At 41.1% G+C, this 23,391-nt stretch overlaps 1 protein-coding gene across 1 annotated transcript in view; it reads left to right on the plus strand.

Moving 5' to 3' along the window:
* LOC130848969 (solute carrier family 22 member 10-like) overlaps window positions 1-4,392 on the plus strand; it is a 103,430-nt gene extending 99,038 nt beyond the window's left edge. Inside the window, exon 11 of the mRNA XM_057727454.1 lies at window positions 3,726-4,392. The gene's annotated coding sequence lies outside the window, so the exon portion shown is untranslated. The remainder of the gene's footprint in view (window positions 1-3,725) is intronic.
* The last annotated feature ends 18,999 nt before the right edge of the window (window positions 4,393-23,391 follow it).

A 23,391-nucleotide genomic window follows, 5' to 3' on the forward strand; every position in this document is an offset into this window, starting at 1 on the left:
ACCACTTTTGACTTGTTTGGTCAGTCACAGCACCTTCTCCATACACTGCACAAATCTTTTGTGCATTTCAGCTGCATTTTTACCTTTCTTGAAATAATAAAGCATAATATGCTGAAAATGTTGCTTTTTCCTTCCATCTTCAACGTTAAAATGGCTACACAAAAATTCACCAACTTTGATGTCTCTTTTTAAATGCGTGCTGATATGACAGCTGTCACATACAATCTAACAAAATTTTTTTGAATGAAGGTAAAGAGAACTAAGTGCTACTAGAGCCATCTTATGGAAAAAACCGAATGAACATTTTGGCTCACCCAATATTTATTGCCTTTCAATTTTTTTGATATCTTTTAATCTACATACTGACTTATTTTACTGATCTTCAATCCTTCCTATATATGTCTTTCCTATTGTGATTTTTCTCTTTCCTATAGATTCTTGCTCCTTTTCTATTTAGAGAAGACCCTTCAACATTTCATTTAGAGGAGGCTTAATATTGTTGAATTCTTTTAGTTTTTGTTTGAGAAATCTTTACATCTCTTTTTGTTTAAATTATAATCTTGCTTGGTAAAGTATCCTAGGTTGCAGGTTTTCCCCTTTCATCACTTTGTACATAGCATGCCACTCCCTTCTGACCTGCAAAGATAATTCAGGGAAACCAGCTCATAATCTTATGTGTGTCCCCTTATAAGTGACTCTTTGTTTTTCTCTTGCTGCCTTTAGAATCCTATATTTGTCTTTTGTTTTTGCCATTTTAAGTATAATATGTCTTGCTGTGAGTCTGATTGAGTTCATCTTGTTTGGGACTCTCTGTGCTTCCTGTACCTGGTTCACTGTTTCCTTCTTCAGGTTTGAACGTTTTCAATTATTATGTCTTCAGATACATTTCAATCCCCTTCTCTCTTTCTGGAACCCCTATTATGTATAGGTCAGCATGTTTTATATTTTCCCATAGATCTCAGTTATTGCTGTCATTTCTGTCTGTCTGATTTTCTGATAGAGTGATTTCCATTTTCCTACTTTCCAGATTACTTACTTATTCTTCTGTGTCATTTAGTCACTGCTTATCATACTTGAATTACCTACTTTTTTCATCTTTATAGTTGCTAATTCCTTGCTCCATTGATCTGTATTTCTATTAACAATCCTTCTGAATTCCTTCAGCATTTTTATTACCTCCTTTTTGAATTCAGGTTCTAGTAGACTGGTGAGGTCTGTTTTATTATTTCCTCTTTCAGGTGATTTCTCTTGTTCTTTTAGCTGAGAGTAGTTCCTCTGCTTTTTCATTTTACTTAACCTCCTCTACTCTATGAAGTTAGGAAAAACAGCAATCTATTGGGGTTTGAAGAGGGGTTCACAGGTTGGAGAATCCACATGGAGACTTTGCGTGTCCAGTGTCTTTGGTGGGAGGGCTGGTTTTGATATGGATGCCAACCATGTCTTTCCTCAGGTGGACTCACCCTTATCACCTTTATATGTTGTGTGGTTGGGTTTGCTGTATCTAAAGCCTGTTCAGGGTGTGATGTGGGAATTTCTTTCTGCTCTGTGTCTGCTGTCACTTTTGGAGTAGAAGTTCTGAGGGTCAGGTTCCATGAGGTTTCATTACCCCTAAGTGCATGCCCTGCCTAAGTTGAGGAGAGTGTCGAAGCAGTTGAGGACCGTATCTCACAGATAATGAAAGCATTGCCTGTGCAAGTGTTTGCAGCTCTGCTCAGATGCAACTGAATTTTGCATACTTTTCCCTGATGTGTTTACCCTAGATCTACTGCAAGGCTGTGGTGTGGAGTGTTCAGGCAGGCCTGGCATTTACCAGTTTGTGGCTTGGGGTCAGGGTATTGTGGCTGCAGGAACTGAAGTGGCTGCACTGCTGTCAGATATATGGGCTGACTCCTTGGGAGTTTCCTCCCAGGACCTTTGTGCCCCAAACCCAGCACTAATCTGTGCTGTGAAGTGAGTGGGGCCAGTGTTCACGTCATTTGGATTGGGGAGTACAACAAGGCAGTTGCTGCCAGTGTTAATCCTACTCCATCCTGATTGTTGGCAAGCCTGTAGGTGTGCTCTCCTTACAAGTAGTGTCAAGGCTTCTCAAGCCAATCTATCTGTCTCAATGGTTCTCCCAGCAATGAAGGGGGTTTGGCTCCTGCATGCAGGACCCAGGACTGGGATTCCCAGTCTGTGGCACAGCCTGCTATTTCCCCAGGGTGGGAGTCCATCACTGAAGAACTTCTCTTACTTTCAGATCCTTCTCAAGGGTGGGGTTTCTGAACCTGTGACTATTTTCCATCCTACCTGGTTACAGGGAAATCTTCCTTTCAGCTTTGGTTGTATAGGAGTTCTGATAGTTTCCACTTAGTATTCTGTGAAAATTTTTCCACATGTAGATGTATTTTTGATGTATTTATGGGGGTAATTGAGCTCCATTTCCTCCTACCCTGCCATCTTGATCCCTCCCCGGTATACAACAATTTTTAAATGACAGAAGTTAAAAAATGGAAAACAGATTAGTAGTAGAAAAGGGAGTGATAGGAGCAAGGGGGAGAGTGTATATTTACAACAGTACAACAAAAGGGATACCAGTGGATCAGGAACTCTTTGATATCTTGACTGTGGTGGTTGGCACAGGAAGTTACTTAAGTGATAAAACTATATGGTGCAAAGTACACACACGTAAACAAACACAGGTACAAGTAAAACTGACTGGGGAAATATGATTAAGATCAGTAGATTGTATCACTATCAATAAATTAGTAGTAATATCATACTATAATTATGCAAGTATTACTATTGGGGGAAACTGGGTAAAGTGCAGGCAGTTTAGTGACATATTATTTCTTGCTACTGCATGTGAATCTACAATAATATCAACAGACATATCAGTTAAAAATATTGGCTAGAATGTTGCAGCATACAAATTATAAGAAAACTAGAAATGGTTATATTAACATATGAAAATACATACTTGAAATCGAGAAGCATAACTAGAGATAAAGAGGCCAAGTTCATAATCATAAAATGATATATTCATTGGGATCCTGAACACTAGCATGTAAAAGATTCTTTTTTTAAAAATATATTTTTTATTTATTTTTAACTAATTAATTAATTTTTGCCTGTGTTGGGTCTTTGTTGCTGTGCAAGGGATTTCTCTAGTTGCAGTGTGCAGTCTTCTCATTTTGGTGGCTTCTCTTGTTGGGGAGCATGGGCTGTAGGTGTGTGGGCTTCAATAGTTGTGGCACTCGGGCTCTGTAGTTGTGACTTGCAGACTCTAGAGCGCAGGCTCAGTAGTTATGGCACACGGGCTTAGTTGCTCCACCGCATGTGGGATCTTCCCTGACCAGGGCTTGAAGCTTTGTCCCTTACATTGGCAGACAGATTCTTAACCACTGTGCCATGAGGGAAGTCCCTAAAAGATTCTTAATATATTCTGTAAATGAATAAATAAACCTTAGAAAATACACCATTATGTGAGATTACCACTGTCTTTCTCCTGTATCTTTATTTGAATGTATTTAAAATTATTATGAGCTCCTTGTGTGATTGAAACTGATGCAGAATGTCAGTTACCAAAGGTAGTTATTGTACCACATTGTACTTTGCTTTATTAAAACCAAAGGATTGTATTTTGTTAATCATTTTAATTTAAATTCAGTATAAACAAGAAAAACACTTGCTTTCTGTTATTTCCACAGGAAAATCATAAAGTGGTTCACTTTTGTGTCTCTCAGATTCCATTTTCTGGAAATGACTGAAGACTGTGTAGCAGGCTTGTTTTAGCTTGTTTAGAGAAAGTGTACACACCGAAGCCCAATACTGATTTTACCATTCTGACCCTTGTTGAGGACCACCTGTTCACAATGGCCTTTGAGGAGCTGCTGGATGAAGTTGCTGGCTTGGGGAAATTCCAGATCCTTCAGATGGTTTTAATTCTTTCTTCTCTTATAATAGTAATATGGCATACATTGTTGGAGAACTTCACCGCAGACATTCTTGTGTCCCAATCCCTGATAATGACACTATCTCTGATAATGATACTGGGACCCTCAGCCCTGATGTCCTCCTGAGAATCCATCCCATTAGATTCTAACTTGAAACCAGAAAAATGTCATCGCTTCCTCCACCCCCAGTGGCAGCTCCATCACCTGAATGGGACCTTCCCTAACATGACTGACCTGGACACAGAGCCTTTTGTGAATGGCTGGGTGTATGACCAAAGCTCCTTCTCCTCTACCATCTTGACTGAGGTAAAGGCCCCATTACTTCTCATGAGTGTATGGTTCGTGTGTTTACAATAGTATAAAATAAACATGGTTCAACTGTTCAGGAACTGAGTAGATAATGAAGCCAACTCTCTTTCATTCTTTTAGGAAAAGTGATTGCTTATCTGTTTAATTGCCAAGCACTTATATTACAATTGATGACAGTGAAATCAACAAACTAGACATCAATTTCAATATCACAAAGCTTTAAATTTTGTGTGAAGATTGATGGTTAGATAAGTAAGTACTTGAAAATTATTCTTGGTCATTTGCTCTCAGCTTACTTGCAAATTGCAAATATTTGTTAATTTTAAAAAAATTCTATGTCAGAGAAAAAAATAAGAGTGCGTTTCACTGTAGGTGTGAAATCTGGGAATAAATGTTGAAAAAAAACTTCAGTGTTTTCAATGTGTGGCTAATATTGAGGACCACTGAGGTATGCAGTGATAAGTGAATGTAAAGATTGGCCCCAAGATAACCTAGGAGAGTTGCTGAAGAAATTCTAGAAAATATAGGTTTAAGCTGAAACATGAATGATATAGATCAGTAAATGTAGTAAAGGGAAGACAGAGGCATGTAATTCAGTGAGGGCTACTGAAGTGAGTGAATATTGAGGGATTATGAGATGCTGTGAAGCTCTTGGGTGCTGGTTTTCTTCTCTTCCAGTGGGGCCTAGTATGTGATTATCAGTCACAGAAACCATTGGTTAAATCCCTATTCATGGCTGGAATGCTGGTGGGAGGCCTCATATGTGGCCATGTCTCAGACAGGTGAGTGTCTCCAGATCACTACTGCCCTTACCTGTGGTGTTTTCATAGTTTATAATGAACTCTTCCATAAAGAAATCTTTATTGAGTTCCAATATACAATTTATACTATTTGGGTTGCCTTGGTTCCCAAGGAGATATAGATGGAAATGCAGAATTAGACTCATTGTGATGAATGCTGTTTTCTTGTCACAGAGCTCTCTGTACTGGACAAAAAAATGACCTCTCCATAAGATCTGGGCAAGTTGCCATAAACTTTATTTATAAATATGAGTTACCAATGGGAAGTAAAAGGAAGGTGCTTCAAGATAGATCCGCTTTTTTGAGGAAACAGCAATGCAGGCCTTTGCCATAGCTCCTATATCAAGTCCCTTACAGACTCAGTGAGCTAAATACTTGTTTGCTCCCACATCAGTCATCATGTTGAGGTTACCCTACTGTAATTAGTATTCATTTCTATAAAACCTGGTGGTTTGTTATTTGGTACTGAAATTGAATTAAGGCATATTGTGTCTGTAATCTGGATGTTTGATTTTGCAAGAAAAAAAGCCTCATTATGTAAGGTAATTAATCTATAGACATGTGGTGTTATAATTTCTGATGTGAGAGTTTTGGGTTATTCTGTGCCTGGCAGTGGTCATTTTAAAGTAAGAGGACAACCATGGCAGCCATACATATCTCCCATATGGAAAATGGGAGGCTTAACATATCCCTTGTCATCTGTAAGCCTAACATCATTTAATCTTACAGCTGAAAATGTGGACTCTGAATGTATCACCTCGGGGTAACTCATAAAAAATTTCAGGGTCAGAGTGCTCATATTGCCCAGTCTTCCGACTGAATCCTTTATGATGATTCACAATAAAATGCTGATTGATCTGTTTAGATGGGCATAGGGTGATAGATGTGTGTGACTGTGTGTGGAAGTGGGTTATGAGAAGTAATGAGAGTGGAAACTTAGGGAAAGAAGAGGGAGCCTAATAGCTGAGCTAACAATTTTAAACTAAAAATAGGTAAAAAAAAAAAAACCTTCTGAATTGTGTTATGAAAAGCAAAAATAAAGTGGGGTTAAGTCAAACCAAAAAACATCACATAGCAAAGAAAAAGATCCACAAAATGAACAGGAAATCTGTAGAATGAGAGAAAATATTTGAAAACCATATACCTGGTAAAGAGTTACTATCCTAAATATACAGGGAACTACTACAAACAATAGCAAAAGTCCACAAATAACCTGATTTTTTAAATGACAAAGGAAATGAATAGGTATTTCTCCAAAAACAACATGGAAATAGTGAACACATATATGAAAAGAGGCATAGCACCTCTAATCATTAGAGAAATACAAATGAAAACAGGAAGCCAGTTCGGATGGCAAATATATCCAAAACACTGTTTTAAAGACCAATGTCAAGGGACTTTATACTTATGGTTGTCTTTTTTTTTCCCCAGGAATTTTATTGTTTCAGGGTTATGTGTAAGTCTAATCTATTGTGAGTGAATTTTTTGAATTGTGTATATAGCGGTCAAACTTCATTCTTCTGTATGTGATTATCCAGTTTTCTCAATATTATTTTTTAAGAACTTTTATTGCGATACAGTTAACATACAATAAACTGCATATATTTAGAGTGTACAATTTGGTATCCCAATCTCCCAGTTCATTTTCCCCCAAACCTTCCCCGCTTTCCCCACTTGGTGTCCATATGCTTGTTCTCTACATCTGTGTCTCTATTTCTGCCTTGCAAACTGGTTGATTTGTACCATTTTTCTATAGTCCTCATATATGTGTTAATATATGATATTTGTTTTTCTCTTTCTGACTCACTTCACTCTGTATGACAGTCTCTAGGTCCATCCATGTCTCTATCAATGCCCCAGTTTTATTGTTTTTTACAGTTGAGTAATATTCCACTCTATATGTGAACCACAGCTTTTTTATCCATTCATCTGTTGATGCACATTTAGGTTGCTTTCATGTCCTGGCTATTGTAAATAGTGCTGCAATGAACATTGGAGTGCATGTGTCTTTTTGAATTATGGTGTTCTCTGGGTATATGCCCAGCAGTGGGATTTCTGGGTCATATGGTAGTTCTATTTTTAGTTTTGCAAGGGACCTCCATACTCTTCTCCATAGTGGCTGTACCAATTTACATTCCCACCAACAGTGCAAGAGCATTCCTTTTCTCCACACCCTCTCCAGAATTTACTGTTTGTAGATTTTCTGATGATGCCCATTCTGACTGGTGTGAGGTGATACCTCATTATAGTTTTGATTTGCATTTCTCTAATAATTAGTGATGTTGAGCAGCTTTTCATGTGCCACTTGGCCATCCATATGTCTTCTTTGGAGAAATGCCTATTTAGGTCTTCTGCTCATTTTTTTGATTGGGCTGTTTGTTTGATATTGAGCTGGATGAACTGTTTATATATTTTGCAGATTAATCCTTTGTCTGTTGATTCGTTTGCAAATATTTTCTGGATCTAGGGATTCTTAATAATATTCCACAAACTGAGTGACTTAAGCAACAGAAATGTATTGTGTCACAGTTATATAAGCTGGAAGTCTGAGCTTAAGTTGTTGGCATGCCATGCTCCCTCTGAGGGCTCTAGGGAAGGGTCTGTTCCAGATCTTTCCTAGCTTCTGGTGGTTCCATGGCTTGTGGTACCAAAACTCCAAACTCCACTTGTCTCTCCCCATGGCCTGCCTCTGTGTCCAAATTTTCCATTTGTTTAATAACACCAGTCATACCCTATTCCAGTATGACCTGATCATAATTAATTATATCTGCAACAACATTGTTTCCAAATATGGCAGTCTCACATTCTGAGGTACTGAGGGTTAAGACTTCTACATATGAATTTTGTGAAGGACGCATGTCAATGTGTAGCAAGTGGAGAGTTCTCTTAAGATTTTCAAAGCACCTCTTGACTTTCCAAAGGTGTCATTTGCCAAAGGTCTAAAAAGACCAAATGGCAATTGGCAACTTTCAAACTGCTTTCTTGGGTCTGAAGAGTCAGCAGAGTTTTTTCCAGCGTAAGTGTCAATCCCATTGATTTTATTGGATTATAAGAAGCTGATGGTTAGAGCATCAGTTTGTACTTGTGCAGGGAGGGTACTCAAACTTATATTTTTTCTGTTTCTTAATGTTTGTTTTTATTTGCTAATTGGTTGGTTGAATAACTATTCTGTTTTGTTTTTTCAACAAACAATTCTCAAGAAAAGTAAATGAAAAAGTTTCCTACATAACAGTGACAAAATTTTAAGGAGATTTTATGAGCTAACTGGTGAGGAAAAGAAGAATATGAAGGGATTGCCATATATAAATTACAAATAAGAAAAAAATATAAAATTGTACACTTTAAATATATGCGGTTTATTGCATGTCAGTTGTATCTCAATAAAATTTCTTAAAGAAAAAAAGAAAAAAACTGGGAGTTGTCCTTTATATCTACAAACTAGGAAGAAAATACACAAAATATACAAACTAACAAGAAAATATACTGGAAAATTGAATCACTTATAATTAGTGATTATTTATAATCAATTGTAGTGAGTGATGTTGAGAGTCTTTTCATACATCTGTTCATCTTGATAAGTTCTTTGAAAAAATGTCTGTTTTGCACCTCTGCCCATTTTTCAGTTGGGTTTTTTTGTTATAGAGTTGCATGAAGTTTTGTATATTTTGGATATTAACTCCTTATCTGATGTATGGTTTGCAAATATTTTCTCCCAGTTGATTTTTTCAGACCAATTTCTTTTGGGATGTAGATGCAAAATACTCACGAACAAAATATTCTGATGTATAAAATGATTACAAACACAACCAAGTATTATTAGTCCCAGGAATAAAAAATTGGTATAATTAATGTAATTAATTTAATACTGCATATTAAGTTATGCAGTAAAAAATCACACAATTATGTCAATAGAGAAAAACATTTGTCCACATTCAAAACATTTTCATGGTAAAAATGCTCAATAAACACACGGTAGAAGGGGACTTCACTCTGATAGCGTATATGATTTTTCATTTTGTTGATTATTTCTTTTGCTGTGTAAAAGCTTTTGAGTGTGATGTAGTCCTGCTTTTCTGGTTTTGGTTATGTTACCTGTGATTTTGATGTCATTTCTTATGAAATTATTCCCAAGACGAATGTCAAAAAAGATTTCCCCTGATTTCTTCGAAATGTTTTATAGATCCAATTGTTTTTAAGTCTTGCTTAAAATGAAATATTATTTGGCCTTAAAATAGAAGCAAATCCTGCTATTCGTGGCAACATGGATAAGCACACAGATATCAGGATACCCCAGTTACGGAAGGACAAATACCGCATGATTCCACTTATATGAGGTCTCTCAAACATGTAGAAGCAGAGAGTAAAATGGATGGTAGTTGTCAGGGGCTGGGGGAAGGATAAGTGGGAAATTGTGTCTCACTGGTATAAGGTTTTTACATGAATAAGTCTATGGAAAACAATATTGTATTGTGCATTTAAAGGGATACTAAAGATATGGATCTTATGTTTTATTCATTAAAAAAAGACAACAAGTCAGGGAGCCTGATTCCTGCAGCTTCATCTTTCCTTCTCAAGATTGATTTGGCTATTTGGGGTCTTTTGCATTTCCACACAAATTGTAAAATTTCTTGTTCTAGTTTTGTGAAAGATGCCATTGGTGATTTGATAGAGATATATATGGAATCTCAAAAAAATGGTACTGATGAACCTAGTGACGGGGCAAGAATAAAGATGCAGATGTAGAGAATGGACTTGAGGACACAGGATGGGGGGTGAAGGTTAAGCTGGGATGGAGTGAGAGAGTAGAAATGACATATGTACACTACCAGGTGTAAAATAGATATCTAGTGGGAAGCTGCTGCATAACACAGGGAGATCAATTCGATGATGGATGATGACTTGGAGGGCTGGGATAGGGAGGGTGGGAAGGAGTCATGGGAGGGAAGGGATGTGGTGATATATGTATAAATACAGCTGATTTACTTTGTTGTACAGCAAAAACTGGCACAACAGTGCAAAGCAATTATATTCCAATTAAGAGCTTAAAAAAAGACAAAAGAATGTAAGAGAATTTTTGGAGATGATCAAAATGGTTAGTACCTTAATGCAGTGATGGTATCATGGGTGTATACATATCTACAAACACAACAAGTTGTATATACTAAATGTGTGCAATATTCGTATATAAATTATCCCTCAATAAAGCTATAGAAGAGCATATATGAAGAACATACAGAAATCATCATCCTAAATGGTGGAAGGCTGATTTCTTCACCATAAATTCAGGAATGATATAATGATATATATTATATTATATTATTATATTATAATATAAACTCTCATCATGTATATATATGGTAAAATCCCAAGGACCCACTAAATATCTATTAGAAGTAATAAATGAGTTTACCAATTTTGCAGGTTACAAAATAAACTGGAAAATGAATTTTATTTCTCTTCGCTAGCAATAAACAACCCAAAATTAAATCCAAAAAAACCAAGTCAATCTATAATAGTATTACATAAAGTACACACAGTAAAATACATAGAAAAAATTAATAGAAGGAGTACAAGTTCTGTCCACTGCAAACCACAAAACGGTATTGTAAGAAAATAAAGTAGAATAAATAAATGGAAACATTTCTTACATTCTTGTATCAGGAGGCTTAATATTGTCAATAAAGCAATACTCCCAAAATTAATCTGCATATTGAACACAGTTTATATCCACATCTCAGCTGGTTTCTTTTTCTTTTGGTAGAAATTGACAAACTGTCATTAGTATCCATATGGAAATGAAGAATCCAGATTGGCAAAATGATATTGAAAAAGAAGAATAAGCTTAGAGGACTTTCATTTTTCAACTTCAAAGTTTACTGCATAGCTACAGTACAGTGTTGTTCAGGCATAAGGATAGACTTGGAGATAAAAGAATAAACTGTAAAGAAATAAACCCTAAACAGAAATAAACCCTAAAGTTACAGCTACAGTCAATTGATTTTTAACAAAGGGAACAAAAACCTTCAATAAGGGAAAGGAAGTCTCTAAGGAATGATGCTTAATCAAAACTACAATGAAGTATCACCTCACACTGGTCAGAATGGCTATCATCAAAAAGTATATAGAAAAGACTTCAGGACATAGGGTCGGGGGGGTGAAGGGGAAACTGGGACGAAGTGAGAGAGTAGCATTGACATATATACACTACCAAATGTAACATAGATAGCTAGTGGGAAGTTGCTGCATAAAATAGGGAAATCAACTTGATGATGGGTGAGGACTTAAGAGGGCTGTGATAGGGAGGGTGGGAGGAAGTCATGGGAAGGAGGGGATAATGGGATATATGTATAAATACAGCTGATTCACTTTGGTGTAGCAAAAACTGGCACAACAGTGTAAAGAAATTATATTCCAATAAAGAGCTTTAAAAATCTACAAATAATAAATGCTGGAGAGGATGTGGGAAAAAAAGAGAACCCTCCTACACTGCTGGTGGGAATCTAAATCAGTGCAACCACTATGCAGTACAGTATGAAGATTCCTTAAAAAACTAAAAATAGAATTACCATATGGTCCAGCAATTCCACTCTTGGACATATATCCAGAAAAGATGAAACACTAATTCAAAAAGATATGTGAACCCCAATTTTCATAACAGCACTCTTTACAATAGCCAAGAAATGGAAGCAACTTAAATGTCCATAGACAGATGAATTGATGAAGAGGATGTAATATATATATGTGATATATATATATATATCTCACATATATATACACACAATGGAATATTACTCCTCCATAAAAAAAAAGAAATAATGCCATTTCCAGCAATGCAGATTGACCTAGATATTATCATACTAAGTGAAATAAGTCACACAGAGAAAAACAAATATCATATGATATCACTCATATATGGAAAAAAATGATAGAAATGAACTTATTTACAAAACAGAAATAGACTCCCAGACATAAATAATAAACTTATGATTACCAAAGGGGGAAGGGATGGAGGGGTAACTTAGGAGTTTGGGATTAACAGGTATACACTACTGTATATAAAGTAGATAAAGAACAAGGGCTGACTGTAGAACACAGGGAACTATATTCAATATGTTGTAATACCTATGATGGAAAAGATACTTAAAAAGAATATATATATATTCAAACTGGACCACTTTGCTATACACCTGAAATTATTACAACATTGTAAGTCAACTACACTTCAATTTTTTAAAAAGAATGATGCTTGGACAAATACACACATACAAAAAGTCTTTTGGACCTCTATCTTATACCATGACCAAACAAAATTCATAATGAATCACAGACGTAAATATCAGAGCTAAAACTATAAATTCTCAGAAAAAAAACACAGGGGTAAATATTCATGATTTTCATTAGACAATGATTTCTTAAATGTGACACAAAAGAAAAAATAATAAAAGAGATGGACATTAGAAAGATGTCAGAACAGGAGGACCCAACTCTCCTCTCCCACAGAAACACCAATTTAACAACTGTCCATGGGTGAAAATTCCTTTATGAGATACCTGTAATCCAGGTGAGAGGTTACAGAACCCTGGTGGAGCACAGAAATGAGAAAAGACCCATTGAAAAGGGTGAATAGAAAATTTCCACTTTCCTCCTGTCACTCTCCTCCCAACACAGCAGAAAGCAGCACTGAGAAAAATCCCCTTGACCCACAAGTTCTCACATGTTAGAAAAAGAGAGGAAGCCTTTTTGTGGATTCTGGCATCAGGCCACAACCTTGAACCTCACCAGGCAGCCCACCCAGGGTCCCTGACAACTGGCCTGCCCAGAGTCTCTGGCCAAGCTGCTTTGTGTAGAGCTTTCCCTGCCTAAGCCAGCCTGTAGAAACTGGAAAGGGTGACAGCTTCATCACATGGGCAGACAGAAATGCAAGGCTGTGAGGATCATGAAGACTTGGCGAATATGATACCACCAAAGAAACAAAATGCAGCTCCAGTAATTCACCCTAAAGAGATGATACCTATGAACTGCCTGACAAAGAATTCAAAATACTCACTTCATAGAAGTTCAGGGAACTCTAAGTTGCAGTGAAATGATGCTAAGCAGCAACATGAAAGCATAAGAAAGTGGAAATCTCACTGGTAACAGTGAAGAGGAAAGTTAGAAACTTACACTCAGCTAAAAATAACTCCATGCTTGTTTTGCTTTTGTGAAATATGCTTGCTGCACTGAGAAAAACAGAAAAACTGGACAACCTAACAATCCAATGTAATTTTAAGATGTTTTGCTAAAAAATGGAATGTTCTGCACCTGCTCTTATAAGTTTCTGTTTGGAAGCTTCCATGCTCTGTAAACATGTGCACTATAAAAGTAAAGCTCACCCTGAGCTCAGCGCCCAGAACTTTGGAGCGTTAGCTCATCTGGGGCCACTGGCTTAATAAACCTGAGTTCTCCAACCCTCCGAGTATGGTGCTTGGTTTCTCGATGGACTGATTTCTGCAACATTTCTGGAGGCCCCAGTGAGATTGTAACCATGCTGGGCCCTTGAGCCGCCAGACTGGTGCCTCGACTGAGTCTGAGTGAAGGAGATCCGAGATGAACAAGGAGGTGCACCACTTGACGGTATTCCAGATTCTCTTTTGGGCCAGTGCTCTAACTCTCCGGATGGCCCGACCAGATTCATTGGAGGGACGGACCATCTCACCAGGAATGGCCACAGGATCAGGTAAGGCCCTGGGGCACTGAACCCAGTCAGGTCCCATCTCTGGATGGAAGAGGAGCTTGATCACCTCCTATGGTCTTCAGTAAGGAGACCACCAGTTAGGGACCTTCCCAGAGGGGGGAGGCACCCACCAGTTAGCGACTTTCCCAGAGGGGGGAAGCACTGTGATAAACTCTGGTCTGAATGTGTGCATGAGTGAGTGCCCTGGTTCATCCTCATTCCAGGGTGATTGTGTGGCTCCACTGCCTTTGTGGCTATGGAGACTGAGTGGGCCCTAACCTGTGGTTCTGTGGTGACCTCATATGGCTCAGGGCAGTGTCTGTCTCTGGGGGACCCAGTCCTTCCCTGTGAGTCAGACCCAGGGCAGGAGTTTACACTGGCCCACCAAAGTTAAGAGGCACCTAAGTTCCCAATGGGGACGTGGCCAGGTGGGCACCTAAATGGCCTCTTCTTTTGAGGGGGCACCCACCCTTGTTTTTTTGTGTGACACCAACACAGGGTGGGATAGACAGAGGGAGTGGGGAGACAATTGATTACTTATTTGATTTAGCAATTGTGTATGTCCAAATGGCCCTTTTGCCCTAGGGCCCTCCACCAAGATTATTTTCTTAAAATTTTAAGGCTCACTCTCCCCTTCTGTCATCTGACTCTTTGGGCTGACATTGAGAAATTAGGTTTTCCCCAAAAGACTCCCGTTTGCCAGATAGATTTGTATCTCCCTCCCTCTTGGTCCCCTGGACCAGTCTGTGCAGAGCAGCACACTCTGACATGTTCTTGTACACTTTTGTTTTTTTTTTTAACTTTTTATTTTTTTATTTTTTATTTTTTGGGGGTACACCAGGTTCAATCATCTGTTTTTATACACATATCCCTGTATTCCCTCCCTTCCTTGACTCCCCCCCCTCGAGCCCCCCCCCTCCCCGCCCCAGTCCACTAAGGCATCTTCCATCCTCAAGTTGGACTCCCTTTGTTATACAACAACTTCCCACTGACTATTTTACAGTTGGTAGTATATATACGTCTGTGCTACTCTCTTTCTTCATCTCAGTTTCCCCTTCACCCCCAGCCCCCTCCCATACCTCGAGTTCTCCAGTCCATTCTCTATATCTGCATCCTTGTTCTTGTCACTGAGTTCATCAGTACCATTTTCAGATTCCGTATATGTGAGTTAGCATACAATATTTGTCCTTCTCTTTCTGACTTACTTCACTCTGTATGACAGATTGTAGTTCTATCCACCTCATGACATATAGCTCCATCTCATCCCTTTTTATAGCTGAGTAATATTCCATTGTATATATATGCCACATCTTCTTCATCCATTCATTTGTTGATGGGCATTTAGGTTGCTTCCATGTCCTGGCTATTGTAAAGTGTGCTGCAATAAACATTATGGTACAAGTTTCTTTTGGGATTATGGTTTTCTTTGGGTATATGCCCAGTAGTGGGATGACTGGATCATATGGTAGTTCTATTTGTAGTTTTTTAAGGAACCTCCAAATTGTTTTCCATAGTGGCTGTACCAACTTACAGTCCCACCAACAGTGCAGGAGAGTTCCCTTTTCTCCACACCCTCTCCAACATTTGTTGTTTCCAGATTTTGTGATGATGGCCACTTGTATACTTTTGGATTCTCATTATGATGCTGCCTTCCTCTGTCACCTTTCCTTCATAATCCCCTGATCCCCCAAGGATTTCGGGCTCTTCACTTAGGTGAGGAGTATGCATACTTGCTCCCTCTGCCTGCTCAGTGCCCACAAGAGGGTCAATCACCCCAGACCCCCTCTGGAGCCCCACCTGAAGTTATTCCCCCACAAACTCCATTACAAAAAACTGCCTCCTTTCAGCCCTGTATCCCTGAGACACTTAATAATCAGGGCCATCTTCAAAGAGGCACATACTCGTGCTGTCTGGGAATACTGGGCTCTCCAGGAGTAGTGACATCAGCACTACCTGGGTAATAAGGCCCTAAGACAAGGCCCTTCCTGTGTGTACCCCTCTCCTCCTGGTCAAAGAGGTAGATTACACTTGTCAACATGGGGGCAATTTCCTCTAAGCTGACTGTTTTGGATTGTATCATGAAAAACTTTAAGAAATGTTTCTCTGGAGACTATGGGATTAAGATGACCTCGGGAAATATCGGCACCCTGTGTGAGCTAGAATGGCCCACCTTCGTGGTGGGATGGCCTACAGAGGATACTTTAGACCTTCCTATGGTTAGAGATGTGTACTGAGTAGTGACAGGTATCCCCAGGCACCCAGACCAGTTTCCATACTTAGATTCCTGGTTGCAAATCACCGTTCAGCTGCCTCCTTGGGTTCAGTTCTGTGCAAATAGGCAGGGACAGTGTAGGGTCCTCGTGGCCCAACTGGCTCTGAGGAAAAGCAAAGAAAAGCCAGCAAAGGTTATCCACCAAGAAGAACCCAAAGAAGAGCCTCCTGTGCCTCCGCCCTATATGCCAGCTGCTCCGCCAGTTCCCATTCTGCCTCCTCACTCTTTACCAGACAGCCCTTTGCCATCTGTGTCTCCACTGCCTCCAAATCCAGAGCACCCTCCAAGTGCATGGTGACTTCGCTCGGCCAACCAACCAGCCCAAAACCCCACAGCCCTGCAGATGCCCTTGCAAGAGGCCTGAGGACCACCCCAAGTCAATGAGGATGGCTTCATCCAGGACGCCTGGTCCTTTATTACCAACCCTGCAGCACTACCGACCTGTTCAACTGGAAACACCACATCTTGTGCTATTTGGAGAAGCCACAAGCAATGTTTAACCTCCTTGAGTCCATTTTTTACACCCACCAACCTACCTGGGACAATTGTTGCCATCTCCTCCTGACTATCTTCAACACTGAGGAATGCTGCCAGATCCTGTCAGATGCATGGAAATGGCTCCAAGGGCAGGCACCAGCTGGTACAGTAGATCCTGCAGCCTGGCCCTGAGGCTGAACCAGACAATAGACCCAACTGGGACTTCAACGCTCTGGACAGAAAGGACTCCCTTGATAAATATAGAGAAGTCCTGCTGCAAGGACCAAGGGAAGGAGCCAGAAAACCAACCAACATGTCCAAGACAACAGAAGTGCACCAAAAGCCAGATGAATCACCCATGGAGTTCTATGAGAGACTGTGTGAGGCATTCTGGGTGTATACCCCTTTTGACCCTGAAGCATGGGAAAACCAACTCATGGTCAACACGGTGTCTGTGGCCCAGTCTCATGCTGACATCCACAGTAAGCTTCAGAAGCTTGAGGGCTTTGTTGGAATGAATGCCACCCAGCTGCTGGAAGTCACAAACAAGGTGTTTGTGAACTGTGACCAAGAAGACCAAAAGGTGGCTGACAAGTGCATGAAGCAGAAGGTGTCCCTGCTGGCCACTGCAATGGGGAACGCAGGTCTGGTAAAGCAGACTGCTCTCCCTCAGAAAGGGGAAGCTAAGAGGAGACTGCCACTATGTCTTGACAAGTGCACTTATTGCAAAGAGACTGGACACTGGAAGAATGAATGTCCCCATCATAGAGGGATAGCTGAAGGGTCAAAGAAGTTCAGTCAACTCAGCAGAGGAAGGTACCAGCCTGAGCCAGCCGTCCAAGACCTTATCGGCCTGACTGAAGTAGAATCAGGATAGGGATGACCAGGTTCCCTGATCCTGGGACCCTGGGAGACCATGGTCGCAATGAAAGTAGGGGGCCAATCAATGACTTTTATGGTGGGTACTGGAGCTGAACACTCTGTGGCAACCACACCTGTGGCTCCCCTCACAGGTTGAACAACAACTATCATTGGGGCCACAGGGGGCAGAACTGCCTGCTTGTTCGGCAAGGCCTGCTCATGTCAGTTAGGGGGCCACCTAGTGACTCATGGATTCCTGTACTTACCAAAGTGCCCCATTCCTTTGCTGGGCAGAGACTTGCTGACAAAGCTCAGGGCATAGATCGCCTTTGTCCCCAGGAAGCCCACAATCCTCACCCTGGGGAGCCAAGCAGCTCTGATAATGGCTGTGACCATGCCCAGGGAAAATGAGTGGCATCTCTTTTCTTCAGAAAGAGAACAAATGAATCCAACTAACCTGCTAGAAGTTCCCTACTGTCTGGACAGAAAAGGGGCCCCTAGGTTTGGCCAAAGCCCATGCACCCATTGTGGTGGACCTGAGGCCAGGGGTCACTCCTGTCAGGCAGAGGCAGTATCCAATACTGCGAGAGGCAGGTCTGGGAATTCGGGACCACATCCAAAGCCTGTGTGATGCCAGAATTCTGATCGACTGTCAGTCTCCCTGGAACACTCCACTCCTACAGTCAAGAAGCCTGGAGGGAATGACTATTGCCCCATCCAGGACCTCCGTGCTATTAACAACACAGTGATCACCTTCCATCCAGTGGTCCTGAACCCTTACACTCTCCTGAGCCTCCTACCTGACCAAGCGAGCTGGTTCACCTGCCTGGATCTCAAGGATGCCTTCTTTTGCCTCTAGCTATCATCAGCCAGCCAGCCCTTGTTTGCCTTTTTTATTTTTTATTTTTTATTTTTATTTTTATTTATTTTTTAAATTTTATTTATTTATTTATTATTTTTTTGGGGGGGTACACCAAGTTCAATCAACTGTTTTTATACACATATCCCCATATTCCCTCCCTTCCTTGACTCCCCCCCCTCAAGTCCCCCCCACCCTCCCCACCCCAGTCCTCTAAGGCATCTTCCATCCTCGAGTTGAACTCCCTTTGTTATACAACAACTTCCCACTGACTATCCTTGTTTGCCTTTGAATGGGAAGACCCACACACTGGGAGAAAGATACAACTGACTTGGACCTGACTGCCACAAGGCTTCAAAAACTCATCTACCTTGTTCAGTGAAGCACTGGCTGCAGATCTTGCTGCCTTCACTGGAGAAGCTTTGAACTGCATCCTGCTCCAGTATGTAGATGACCTGTTGCTAGCCAGTCCCACCCAAGAGGACTGCTGGAAAGGCACCAAAGCCCTATTGGCCCTACTCTCCACCATGGGGTACAAGGTGTCATGGAAAAAGGCACAGATCTGCAGACAGGAGGTCAAGTACCTTGGGTTTGTCATATCAAGAGGGCATCAGGCACTCGGACATGAAAGGAAGCAAACCATCTGTTCAATACCTCGACCAAGCACCAAGAAAGAGGTCCATGAGTTCCTCAGGGCTGCCAGATTCTGCCAGATCTGGATACTGGGTTTCTCTGAAACTGCCAAGCCATTGTACAAGGCCATGGCAGGGTCTGGTAAGGACCCCTAGAGTGGGGGCCTAAACAAGAAAAAGCCTTCAAGGAGATAAAGAGACTCTTAAGCAATGCTCCAGCATTAGGGCTGCCAGATGTGACAAGGGACTTTAACCTCTTCGTGCATGAGAAAAATCATACTGCACTGGGGGTCCTTACACAAACAGTTGGGCCATGGCAGCGCCCAGTCACATATCTGTCCAAATGACTGGATTCTGTGGCTATGGGATGGCCACCATATCTCTGGGCATTAGCTGCTACAGTGGTCCTGGTCAGAGAAGCAGACAAGCTTACACTGGGACAGAATATAAATGTAAAAGTTCCCCATGCTATTACCATGCTGATGAATAGTCAGGGACATGAATGGCTGACTGACACCAGAATGACTCACTATCAAGGACTGCTCTGTGAAAACCCACGGGTCCGCCTCAAGACTGTGTGGACACTGAATCCTGCCACCTTCTTACCTACAGAGGTGGGAACCCCCAATCATGACTGTGAAGAGGTCCTGGATGAAATCTACTTGAGCAGGCCAGACCTGACAGACACTCCCCTCCAGAACCCAGAACTGGAACTGTTCACTGATGGAAGCAGTTTCATCCAGAAAGGACAATGCAAAGCAGGCTATGCAATAACAACAACAGATGAGATAATAAAGGCTGAGGCCTTGCCACAGGGGTGGTCAGCACAATGGGCTGAGATGTGGGCACTCATCCAGGCAGTGAGGCAACATGTACACAGACTCAAGGTATGCCTTTGCTACTTTGCATGTTCATGGAGCCATCTATAAAGAAAGGGGACTACTAACAGCAGGGGGAAAAGGGATCAAAAACAGAGAAGATATCCTTCAGCTGTTAGAGGTAATTTGGAAGCCTTCCCAGGTGGCAGTCATCCATTGCAAAGGCCACCAGAAAGGAACTGATCCAGTCAGCAAAGGAAATCAGTTGGCTGACCAGGCAGCCAAGGAGGCGGTGACCCAACTGAGTCCCATGTTGGGTCCAGAGCCGATTTCTAAGGTCCTCTTGGCACCAGAATTGCCCCCGTCCCTGAGGTATACCAAAGAAAAATGTCAACAGGCTTTAGGTGAGGGAAGAACTAAAGGAAAAGAGGGCTGGTGGAAGCTTCCAGACCAAAGTGCTTTAGCAGTCCAGCTGGTGAAGAAACACCATAAGACAACTCACTTAGGGAAAACTGCACTAGAAAGTCTACTGAGTCACTACTATTTTGTTCCTAAGCTCCCAACCCTGTGTGTCCAGATCAGTGCTAGGTGCGTGACTTGTGCACGAATGCCAGCCAAAGACCAAGACCCAGCCCAGGGGTGCAGATGGTTGGGACATTGCCCTTTGAAGATTTAGAAGTGGACTTTACTGAGGTCAAGCCTTACCAAGGCTACAAGTATTTGCTTGTGATAGTCTGCACTTACTCAGGATGGGCTGAGGCCTACCCCACATGCACTGAACAGGCACGAAAGGTGGCCAAGGCTCTACTAAGAGACATAATCACCAGATATGGGCTACCTCTCTCCATAGGGTCTGACAATGAGCCTTTGTGTCTGAGATAGTTCAGATTTTGTCCAAGACACTGGGAGTCAAATGGAAGCTCCACACTGCTTACAGACCACAAACTCAGGGAATGTCGAGCGCATGAATTGGACCCTCAAGACTATGTTAGTTAAGCTCTGTCAGGAGACCCAATTACCTTGGGTCAACATGCTACCCCAGCCTTACTTCGAGCCTGATGCACCATGAGGTCCTCAAATTATTCTCCCTTTGAGATCTTATACAGGAGACCTCCTCCAGTGATAGGGAAGCTCAAGGGAGACCCCCAACAACTAGCAGAGCTAGAGATGTCTCGACACCTCTAGGCCCTGAGAAAGGTCTGCCGCCATATTACTCAAGAAACCTTAGAATGGACTCCCATTCCCTTGGGCAATTGGGTTCATCCCTATCAGCCAGGAGATGAGGTATGGGTAAAAGATTGGAGGAAGGAACCACTTCAGCCAGTTTGGACTGGCCCTTATACGGTTGTCCTGACAACCCCTACTGCTGTTAAAGTTACAGGAGTCACCCCGTGAATCCACTACACCCGGGTGAAGAAAGCAGAACCTCTAGAAGGTCGAGGGACCTGGACTGCCAAAGCTCATCCTAGCCAGCCACTTCGGGTCTTCATACAGAGACAACTGAGTCCCATCTGGGATCTTCAGCCCTCCTCCAGTCACTCCAGGGCTGACTGGTCTACCTACAGTGGAAGCTTGAGGAATTCGATGAGGGACATCTGAGGGTCAAGGTTATGATGACACCCTGCCTTGTAAGGATTGGTTGCACCACTGGCCTTGATGTTTTCTATAGGCTAAACACAAGGGGTCGTTTTGGATATAATCTACCCAAAGGTAATGGAATCCCAGAGAACTATTTGGGGGTTGGTTTTCTTACCTAGGAAGATTTAAAACACTTGTGGGAATACTCCTACTCCTCCTTGGGACCTGTCTCCTTTTACCTTGCCCTTATTCATGAGGGTAGTTTCCAGCCTAGCTGAGGCCACTGTGGATAGGAGGGCCACTGCATGTGTCCTAGCCCTACGAGGTTATCATTCCCTGGACTTAGAATATCAAGAAGTTGATACCTTATAAGATTTAAGGGGCATCAAGATGGGGGATTGAAGAGGAAAGTTAGAAACTTATACTCAGCTAAAAATAACTCCATGCTTGTTTTGCTTTTGTGAAATATGCTTGCTGCACTGAGAAAAACAGAAAAACTGGACAACCTAACAATCCAATGTAACTTTAAGATGTTTTGCTAAAAATGGAATGTTCTGCATCTACTCTTATAAGTTTCTGTTTGGAAACTTCCATGCTCTGTAAACATGTGCACTATAAAAGTAAAGCTCACCCTGAGCTCAGTGCCCAGAACTTTGGAGTGTTAGCTCATCTGGGGCCACAGGCTTAATAAACCTGAGTTCTCCAACCCTCCGAATGTGGTGCTTGGTTTCTTGACACACTGATTTCTGCAACAAAGGTAGAGGGAAAAATATAGACAAATAATAATGTAACACTGTAATGGTGGTACATAAATCACCTTTAGCTCTGACATAAAAATTAAATACATAAGTATTAATAACTATGACCATAAATATTTGTTTTATAAAGTCATAATACGAAGAGGTAAATTCTGACACCAATAATGTATGCTCTGCGTATGTGAAGTAAATTAGTAGAGCTTTTGTATGCGATTGAAGTTAGCTCTTATCAGTTTTGAATAGACTGTTACAACTGTAAAAAGTTTCATGGAAGTATTATAGAAACCACAAAGGCAAAACTGACAGTAGATACAAAAAAAAAAGGGGGGGGGGGAAAGGATCAAAGTATATTACCAGGCACACAAAAGACATTTTCGTTGATTTTCCACAGAGCTCAGTTCTTTTCTTTGATCCCATTGTAACCCTTCAATACTACAAGGGAGCAAAACTAGAGTCCATATCCATGTTTGCTTAGTGGAGACAGACAGTACCCAGACCACATGACAAGCTTTTGTAAGGCAAGGCTGCGCTAAAATCTGATGCCTCCTCAAGGAGCCTCCCTAGAAAGATGCCCAAGAAAGATGCTGCCCTCATCTCTGAAGACATGTCATAAGAAATCAATGGATCAGACCTATCCCACCTTTTAGGGATGCAGGAAATGTAGTACATAGACAAATGAATTCTGTAGCATAAGATAACCTTCATCTAAAAATCACCAAGCCCCTACATGCAGCAGGCAGTGATGTATTTCCACTTAAACAGAAAACAAAATAAACTTCTGATGAACCCACTTTCTCCATCAGCTACTGCCCTATTCTCTGATCTCATTGACAGGAAAAAATATCCTTCTCATTTTCTTGCCTCCCATTTATACTTTTACCCAATCCTATGAGACATCAACTTCACCAAATTTCTTAAGTTCTATTTTTTCACATCCAAATGTTTATTTGTTGTCTTTGGTAAATTCCTCTTCCCAGGAACATTTATTTATTTTTTTTAAATTTGGCTACCAAACTCTACTTTATTTTTGCCCTAGTAATTCATTGCAGGCTGCTCTGTCTCATTCTTCAGTGCTGGCTCTTCCAACACTGGAGTGTTGTAGGGCTCAGGTCCTGCATATTTTCTCTTCTGTCTATATACTCACTCTCTTCATCTCTTTACTAATGGCTTCTAAATTTACATCTCCAGCACAGCCTCTCCTGTAAACGCCAAGTTTTCAAACTTGCTCCACCTTCAAATGACATTCAAAGTCTGGCTGACCCTAACTACTTGCACTATTACTTCCTAAGTCTAAGTAGGTCTCAGTTCTCATGAGGGCTATTGTACCCTACCCCATTGCTAGGCATAAATCTTCAACCAAGTCTTTTAATATTTATCCT

Source organism: Hippopotamus amphibius, chromosome 3 (genome assembly GCF_030028045.1).
Source record: "Hippopotamus amphibius kiboko isolate mHipAmp2 chromosome 3, mHipAmp2.hap2, whole genome shotgun sequence".
NCBI lineage: Eukaryota > Metazoa > Chordata > Mammalia > Artiodactyla > Hippopotamidae > Hippopotamus > Hippopotamus amphibius.